The sequence below is a fragment of the Colobus angolensis genome, unplaced genomic scaffold (genome assembly GCF_000951035.1).
Source record: "Colobus angolensis palliatus isolate OR3802 unplaced genomic scaffold, Cang.pa_1.0 Scaffold194, whole genome shotgun sequence".
NCBI classification, from domain to species: Eukaryota; Metazoa; Chordata; class Mammalia; order Primates; family Cercopithecidae; genus Colobus; species Colobus angolensis.
Window position 1 is genome coordinate 1,943,249 of NW_012115088.1, and position 10,286 is coordinate 1,953,534.

Genomic DNA, 10,286 nt, shown 5'->3' on the forward strand with positions numbered 1-10,286 from the left:
ATAACCAAGATATTACATTGTACTTTATCATGTGCATAAGTATGTGATGTTCAATCCAAAATCAAAATTCTGCCACCTTTAACAGCAATTAAAATATAATAACTCGATCCAAAAGTACTACAATTTCAAGGTTTTCTATTCTATTTAACTTTAATGTTTGTGACTCTCAGGCAGTTTAAAAGATAAAGCCAATAGACATGTAGATACACTTCAGCTAAGTAGAAAGATCCTGTAACTATTTTTGTACATCTGCTGACTATAATGTGTGTATACATATCAATGTGCAGTACAAATTTGTAAACATGAACATTTGAAACTTTGAAAGGAAATTATACTAGTCTTTTTCCTCTCAGTGTTTTATTGAAACAGCATGTCAAAAGTTGGCCAGCACCACACATGTAAATAGTTTTAATACTGAATATGTTTCCAGTGTTCTGTATATCTATTTGTTCTGTTTTATGTTGTCAACCAACCCATGTTTATTTGCACAGTTTTAATACAAATTATCATTTAATTGCAGGCCAAACTTAAGAAGATTGAATGTATACCAAGGCATTTATATAAAAAAAAAAAAAAAAAATGACTGGCTTTTCAGGATTTCTAAAACTTATACCTGTTCCTGTTCTCCAGAACCATTTTTACTGATGTTTACTATCACTAATCTGGTTTCCATGATCTATCCATACTGAGAAAAGAGTGTTTGGATAAGCAAATAAAATACTATCATAATCAGAAAAAAAAAAAAAAAAGAGGCAAGAGTAACAGGTTCTGGCTGAGGGAAGGTTTTATACAGCAGCACCAAGTACCGTACAGATTCCAGGTTCAAACGCACACACAACAGGAAGACGAGAAAGCTTAAGACTCAAAATGGAATGGATTAGATAATATATACGAAAGTCCTGGCAGATGGCTTCACTTATTGTTGTAAGAAGCAGTTGGCATTTGATTTGAGCTCTGAAGGATAAAATAATTTTAAGTGGGGAGAAGGGTGTTCCAGGCTGAGGAAACAAGGTAGAGACAGAGTTGACAGTGTGAGTCTCGGGAGTAAGGTGGGGAATGAAGAGTTGATGGTGTGCTAGTAAACAGTGCCTGGAGAGAGAAAACAGGAGTCTGAAAGTTATGCTAGACGAAGCACCAGGAGCTTTGTGTAACATGCTGCGAAGCTGGGAGGAAATGAAGAAAAGAAGAAGGTGGTTATTCAACCTCTGCATTCAGACACATTACCGCCACCTTCTCTCTGGTCCGCCTGAACTGGTCAGAAATAACCAAAGAAGGATGCAGAAATCAATGTGTTGCAACAACAAGGACATCTTTGTAGCACTGCAGTGTCCTAATTGTAACGAATTGTGAAACAGTTCATCACCTCTACTCACCCAGACCCCTCTCCTATCAGCACCACTACCTCTTCCACCAATCCCCATAGTATTAACTCCATTTCTACTCTGTCCGACATCATCCCTCAAACCATCAGCTCCTCCTCTTCAATCTGGACCAGCAGCAGCCCCTACTGCCAGAACGACACCACAGCCACCCAGCACAGCAGAGCAAGCTTGCACAAGGAAAGTGTGCTAGGAAGTGGCTGCACACTATCCCACTAGGGAATGCCATCCTCTGCCAACTAAGGAATTCCATGGATCCATGTCAGTGGACAGATCCAGATGGTGGCTGATACCCTGCAGGTCCTCAATAACTTTCTGTTAAACTGGGTCTTAATTGTCTGTGAGTTATTGATTATAATAAGTCCAATTTCTCAATAAATGGAGTTAGACATCAAGGAGCAACTGTGGTGCTGTTAAATATGATCCTAAAAGTTCAATACTTTCTACCGCAGCCCTCACTACCATTTTAGTATTATGTTCAAAAATAAGCATTAGATTTCCCCAGTTATAAAGATAATACATATACATTCTATAAAATTTGGAACATATCAAACTATCTTGCTTTTAAGTTCCCCAGAAAAACAACAGCCAGAATCAGCTATTGCAGTAATTTCCTACTGCTGCTGCCACAAATTACCACACATTTAATGGCTTAAAACAGACATAAATTCATCTTACAGTTCTGGAGGTCAGAAGTCTGACCTAAGTCTTACTGAGCTAAAATCAAGGCATCAGCGGGGCTGTGTTCATTCTGGAGACTCTACTGGAGAATGTGTTTCTTTGCCTTTTCCTGCTCATGGGGGCTGCCTACACTCTTTATTTATTTATTTATTTTGAGACAGGGTCTTGTTCTGTTGCCCAGGCTGGAGTGCGATTATATCATTACAGCCTCAATTTCCTGGGCTCAGGTGATCCTTCTGCCTCAGCCTCCTGGGTAGCTGGGACACAGGTGTGTCACCACTCCTGGCTAATTTTTTTTTCTTTAATTTTTTGTAGAGGCAGGGTTTTGCCATGTTGCCCAGACTGGACTCAAACTCCTAGGCTCAAGCAATCTGCCCACCTTGCCCTCCCAAAGTGTTGGGATTACGGGCATGAGCCACCATGCCCAGCCTACCCACATTCTTTAGCTTGTGGCCCCTTCATTCATCTTCAAAGCCAGCAACTTTGTGTCTCTTTGATCATTAGTCACATCTTCCTCTGACTCTCTTCTGCCTCCCTCTTTCACTTTTAAGGACCCTTGCAATTACATTGGGCCAACATGAATGATCCAGGATAATCTAGGATTATCAGTTTGCTGATTAGCATGTGTAACCTTAATTCTTCTTTGCCATGTGAAGTAACAAATTCACAAATTCTAGGGATTAGGACACAAACATCTTTGGGGTGTCGTTGGCACTAATAATCCCTGTATTCAGAAATGGTAATCACAAACATTTTATTATGTGACTTTCTGTTCTTTTTAAGGTTCACATATATGCAAATATGTAATGCAGTCATGTGTCTCTTAACCATAAGGTTACATTCTGAAAAATACACCATTAGGCAGTTTTGTCACTGTGTGAACGTCATAGAGGGTACTTACATAAACCTAGATGGTATAGCCTTACACACCTAGTCTAGTTAATATAGCTACGCACCTGCACAGCACGTTACTGTACTGAAAACTGTGGGCAACTGTAACACAATGGTTAGGATTTATGTATCTAAATATATCTAAACATAGAAAAGGTGCAGTAAAAATATGATATAAAAGATTTTTCAAATGGTTCTCTTATATAGGGCACATACCATGAATGGAGCCTGCAGGACTGGAAGTTGCTCTGGGTTAGTCAGTGAGTGAGTGGTGAGTGAATGTGAAGGCCTAGGACATTACTGCACACTACTGTAGACTTCATAAACACTGTACACTTAGGCTACACTTAATTTATTAAAAATATATTTGCCTTTCTTCAATAATAAACTTTTGGGATACATTCTGAGAAGTGTACTGTTAGGCAACTTTTTGCCTGCTATAACTTTTTTGCTTTATAAACTTTCAAATTTTGAAAAGCTTTTTCACTCATTTGTAATAAAACTTAGCTTAAAACACACATTGTACAGCTGTACAAAATATTTTCTTTCTTTACATCTTGAATCTATATTACACCTTTATTTTTAAATTTTTTTATTTTAATTTTTACTTTTTAGGCTTTTTTGTTAAAAACTAAAACACGGCCGGGCACGGTGGCTCAAGCCTGTAATCCCAGCACTTTGGGAGGCCGAGACGGGCGGATCACGAGGTCAGGAGATCGAGACCATCCTGGCTAACACGGTGAAACCCCGTCTCTACTAAAAATACAAAAACTAGCCGGGCGAGGTGGCGGGCGCCTGTAGTCCCAGCTACTCCGGAGGCTGAGGCAGGAGAATGGCGTGAACCCGGGAGGCGGAGCTTGCAGTGAGCTGAGATCCGGCCACTGCACTCCAGTCCGGGCGACAGCGTGAGACTCCGCCTCAAAAAAAAAAAAAAAAAACTAAAACACAAGCACACACATTAGCCTATGACTACACTGGGCCAGGATCATCAATGCCACACCTCCACATTTTGTCCCACTGGAAGGTCTTCAGGGGCAATAACATGCATGGAGCTGTCATCTCCTATGACAACAATGTCTTCTTTTGGAATACCACCTAAAGGACCTGAAATATGTAAACCAGTAACAGTCATTTATTATCACTAGCAAGTATGAAGTACTGTGCATAATTGTATGTGATATACTTTTATACAACTGGCAGCGCAGTAGGTTTGTTTACACCATCACCACAAACAGGTGAGTAATGCCTTGTGCTACATCACTGGCTGTGAAGGCTGTGATGGCTATGATGGCTATAATGTCACTAGGCAATAGGACTTTTTATCTGATGGGATCACTTATATGCCGTTGACCCAAATGTTGTTGTTTGGCAAGTGGCTGTACATGTAATAGGCTGTTCCTCCACTTTAAAGTGGGATAATATGCATATAGGGAGTGGAGTTTTCTGGATAACTATAGACCTGTAAGACATGCTCTACTTTTAGATTAGCTAATAATCAACAAGGCTACTTTGAATATAATAATTGGCTACTGAAAAGCCAGTGAAGTTTCCTCTATTTCCCATTCAAATTGCCTGTGGAAGTGGAGTAAATGTATTAGTGTGTGTTGATTCATGAGTTGACCAAATTTGGCCAGAAAGTGAAAGCTTTGTTTATGGGAAGAATCAGAGAGTGTTCCAATGAAAACGAGTCATTGGCAGTCACAAAGCCTGGAGGTGTTCACACTTGTATTAATCATGCTTCAGCCTACTGAGTTATGTGAAAAAGAGAACTTGTTTCATACATATAGTCTAATAATTTGGATCTGACCTGGCAACTCCTTCGTTCCTTCTTCAGTGTTCTAAGATTACACAAATGTAAACAATAGTGTCAGGCCTCTGAGGCCAAGTTAAGCCATTATATCCCCTGTGACCTGCAAGTATACATACAGATGGCCTGAAGCAACTGAAGATCCACAAAAGAAGTAAAAACAGCCTTAACTGATGACATTCCACCATTGTGATTTGTTTCTGCCCCACCCTAACTGATCAATGTACTTTGTAATCTCCCCCACCCTTAAGAAGGTTCTTTGTAATTCTCCCCACCCTTGAGAATGTATTTTGTGAGATCCACCCCCTGCCCACAAAACATTGCTGCCAACTCCACCGCCTATCCCAAAACCTATAAGAACTAATGATAGTCCCACCACCATTTGCTGACTGTCTTTTCAGACTCAGCCTGCCTGCATGCAGGTGAAATAAGCAGTCTTGTTGCTCACGCAAAGCCTGTTGGTGGACTCTCTTCACACAGACGTGCATGACAAATAGTACATTTGATATCAGATTTTTTTCTCCTAGCAGGACACTCATGAGTCATCATCAAATTTTTTTTATATAATTGTACTCACAGGCTATTCTCTAGGTAGGGAGTTGCAAATAGTAAAGCAATTCATGCTCAGAAGATATTTCAAAATGGTAAAATCTGTTTGAGTAGGTCAAATAAAAATCAAGAAAACCATTTGCAATTATAATTGCAAAGGGATATGCTGTTTATTTATAGAGTACCTTTCCCCAAAATATTTTTTGTTTGAGACAAGGTCTTTCTCTGGCTGGAGTCCAGTGGCATGATTATGGCTCATTGCAGATTTGACCTCCTGGACTCAAGGGATCCTCCTGCCTCAGCCTCCCGAGTACCTGGGACCAAAGGCATATGTCACCACACCTGGATAATTTGTTATTTTTTGTAGAGTTGGGTTTTTGCCATGTTGCCCAGGCTGGCCTCAAACTGCTTGGCTCAAGTGATCTGCCTCTCTTGGCCTCCCACAGCCAGGTCATGTCTTGCCTAAAAGACTCTAAATCACTAAATTACTATGTTATCGTAAAAGACAGGTAGGAAGAGACATTTTGGTAAAGTTTATCTTGTCTGGTGATAAGGGAGAAGAGTCTGTTGGTCCAACTTTCCCTCTTTTTTTTTTTTTTTTTTTTTTGAGACGGAGTCTCGCTCTATCTCCCGGGCTGGAGTGCAGTGGCCGGATCTCAGCTTACTGCAAGCTCCGCCTGCCGGGTTTACGCCATTCTCCTGCCTCAGCCTCCTGAGTAGCTGGGACTACAGGCGCCCGCCACCTCGCCCTGCTAGTTTTTTGTATTTTTTAGTAGAGACGGGGTTTCACCGTTTTAGCCAGGATGGTCTCGATCTCCTGACCTCGTGATCCGCCCGTCTCGGCCTCCCAAAGTGCTGGGATTACAGGCTTGAGCCACCGCGCCCGGCCTTCCCCTTTTTCCTTCTCCATTTTTCTCCTCTCTTTAGACCCAAAATTTTAAACTGGCGAAAGGATGGGCAGCAGTTAAGGCCAGATGGGGCGAGGAGTTAAATGTGTCATTTGCTCCCAACTATAGATTCTTTCAGAGGCAAAAACTCATTGATGTTTTAATCCAGGTTTGATGTGAGGTCCCTTGAGGTCTAGATAAAGTAAAATCAATACCCCATTGCCCCTCACTTCAAGGCTTGTGGTTGATTTCTAGAAATTCCTAAGCAGTTTACATTCTCAAAGTCACCTCTGGCTCCAAACTTGTTTCCTCAGTTTATGGATTATTTCAGTGTCTTTTCATTTTCTTTCTTCTTCTCCCCCACTCCCCCCTCCCCTCCTCCCCCTCCCCCTCTCCCTTCTCCTCTTTCTCTTTCTTCTCTTCTTTTCCTTCTCCTCCTTCTTCCTCCTTCTTCTCCTTCTTCCTTCTTCTTCTCCTTCTTCCTTCTCCTTGTTCTTCCTAATTTTTTTCTTTTTTTTTAGACAGAGTCTTGCTCTGTCTCCCAGGCTGGAGGGTGGTGGCATGATCTTGGCTCCCTGCAACCTGGCTCAAATGATCCTCCCGCCTCAGCTTCCCCAGTAGCTGGGATTACAGATGGGAGCCACTAACGCTTGGCTAATTTTTGTATATTTTGTAGAGACGGGGTTTCGCCATGTTGCTGTGGCTGGTCTCGAACTCCTGAGCTCACAAAAGTGATCTGTCTGCCTTGGCCTCCCAAAGTGCTGGAATTCCACTGGCCTGCTTCTTCTGCTCAGCAATGCATTGACTCAGATATCATATTCAGGCTCTTTCCCAGTCTATGTGTAAGCACACACACACACACACACACACACACACCTCCCAAGAGGCCGTCTGTGTGGTAAGCGGACTTTACTGACTATTTGAGAGACACATGTGTTACAGTAAGTAGTCAGGCAGACATGAGTAGGGCAGGAAAGGGCCCCCTACTCACCAGAAACGTCAGGTGACCATCAGGTGATGGTCAGGCGGTTGTTAACTGTCTCTCTAAAACAATAATTGGTCACAGCCAGTGCCAGGGAAAGGCAGGCTCCCAATACATAGAAAACACCTGAAACTGGTGATCAGCAGCTTCCCGATAAGATCTTAGAAGTAAGATGAGTGGGCTCCAGTATGCACATTAAGAGGCAAAGTGGTGGAGTTTAACTGGTATATGACCTTCTAGGAACACTCCACTGGTAAGGGAAGAACGCCTCAAGAGAGCATATGTACAACTCCAGTAAACACACTGTGCGTGCAGCCCCTCCCCCATACTGACAGGCCACTGCGCATGGGGTCAGCCCACCCCAAGGGAAGAAAGGGGAGGAGTAATGCAACGCTAGAAGCATGCCAACATATAAGTCCCCAAGTCAAAGGTCGAACCATGCATTTGAATCTCTCAAGTCACCCGCCTGGCCTTCTTCCAAGTGTACTTTACTTCCTTTCATTCCTGCTCTAATGCTTTTTAATAAACTTTCACTCCTGCTGTAAAACTTGCCTGGGTCTCTCACTCTGCCTTATGCCCCTTGGTGGAATTCTTTCTTCTGAGGAGGCAAGGAATGAGGTTGCTGTAGACCCGTATGGATTTACCATCACTAACACGTGAAAAGTGGCAACTTCACCAAAGGAATTTTCACTCAGTCTCTCTCTACCTCACCTGGTGCCTCTCCTTCCTCTGCAAGGCCAAAAAATTCCTCTTGTTTTGTCATGCAGAACTGACCTGCCTTTTCTTTCTTTGCCACAGTCCTGGGGGCAGGGCGAGCCTTTCCCCAAATGGCTTTTCAATGTATTTCCCCAGGCACTGTTCCCTTCCTAAGGAGAGTTCTGGTGCCAGCTGTTAAGATAATAAAAATTTCGGGCCGGGGGTGGCTCACGCCTGTAATCCCAGCACTATGGGAGGCCTAGGCAGGCGGATCACGAGGTCAGGAGATTGAGACCATCCTGCCTAACAGGATGAACCCTGTCTCTACTGAAAATACAAAAAAAATTAGCTGGGCTTGGTGGTGGGTGCCTGTAGTCCCAGCTACTTGGGAGGCTGAGGCAGGAGAATGGCGTGAACCTGGGAGGCGGAGCTTGCAGTGAGCCGAGACTGCGCCACTGCACTCCAGCCTGGGCGACAGAGGGAGACTCTGTCTCAAAAAAATAAATAAATAAATAAAATAAAATAAAAATAAAAATTTAAACCCTATAAAATTTATTTTTAAACTCCAGCGTTTTCAGGACAGAGAAAATTAGTATTTCTTTTATTTGACAAATATGTTTTGGTGTGTTTATTTTATGTCAGACTTTATTGCTGGAGCTGAGAACACGGTGGGAATTAGACACAATCCTGGCCCTCATGGAGTTTCTGTCTCCTGGAGGAGAAATATTCTAAACAAATAATGATGCAAATTATTTATTTGTTTGTTTGTTTATTTAGAGACAGAGTCTTGCTCTGTGGCCCAGGCTGGGGTACAGTGGTGTCATCTCGGCTCACTGCAACCTCTGCCTCCCAGGTTCAAGTTGTTCTTATGCCTCAGCCCCTGAGTAGCTGGGACCACAGGGTGCACCACCACATCTGGCTAATTTTTGTATTTTTGGTAGAGATGAGGTTTTGCCATCCTGGCTATGCTGGTTCCAAATTCCTGGCCTCAAGTGATCCTCCCGCCTCGGCCTCCCAAAATGCTGGGATTACAGGAATGAGCCACTGTGCTCAGCTGCAAATAATTTATTAACAAATGCGCTACATGCCACAAAGGAAAATTTCTGAATACTATCTGAAAAGGTGTGGAGGGTGGCAGGGTGGGTGGTCAGGGAAGGTCTTGCCAAAGAAGGGGCTCCTGAGTGGAGGATGGGATGGTGAGGAGTTTGCTAAAGAATGTGTTTAATCAATGGAAAGGTATGTTCAAAGGCCCTGAGACAGAAACAATGTTGCTGGTTTGTCTGACCGCAGAAAGAGGCAAGTGGGGTTTTAGCAAGTAAGTGAGAGGAAGAGGGGTGAGAAGTTCTTGGTGTGGAGCCAGGACCCTTTTTAGGTAGAGTCTAATAGGCCATGGTGAGGAGTTAGGATACCGATAGGGACCAATAGGGAAGCGACTTACTTGATTTATGTTTTAAAAGATTATTGTAGGTGCAGAATAGAGAATAGATTGCTTATGCATTCCAGTGTTGTATAATAAACAACTTAAACATCTACAGATGCAGAATTGGTTAAGTAAATTATGGTATATTTTCATGCAATGAAATTACCCCGAAGCCATTACAAATGGTGAGATGAATATGTGTTGGCATGGACAGATGTCCACATTATAGTAAGAGGAAAAAAACAACCTTTTATCTGAGGAATGCAAGCCCTTTTCATTATCAGGCCCAAAGAGACATTAAAATGAGCCATCAATCACATCCTTCTCCCCACTTTAAGCTATGTATTCATCCCATTAAACTGCTTGCTATTGCCACAAGCTATTATAAGTTAACCTAATTATGTCACACTGGACACTATAACCACACCCTATAGGTTATCAATATATAGCCAATAACTAATCATTGCTATTTCTTTTTTTTTTTTTTTTTTTTTTTTTGAGACGCAGTCTCGCTCGGTTGCCCGGGCTGGAGTGCAGTGGCCGGATCTCAGCTCACTGCAAGCTCCGCCTCCCGGGTTTATGCTATTCTCCTGCCTCAGCCTCCCCAGTAGCTGGGACTACAGGCGCCCGCCACCTCGCCCGGCTAGTTTTTTTGTATTTTTTAGTAGAGACGGGGTTTCACCATGTTAGCCAGGATGGTCTCGATCTCCTGACCTCGTGATCCGCCCGTCTCGGCCTCCCAAAGTGCTGGGATTACAGGCTTGAGCCACCGCGCCCGGCCAATCATTGCTATTTCTGTAAACCAATGAGAATTTCTGACAAACAACTTTGTCAGTCGACTTGCCATCCCCCTTTTTTTGCCTTTAAAAATCCACTTGTGGCCGGGCGCCGTGGCTCGAGTGCTTTGGGGCTATTAAGTAAAATAAGGGTGACCTGAACACAAGCATGCCCTAATGCAACAGTCAGTTGTGATAACTGAGATGGTTACTAAGTG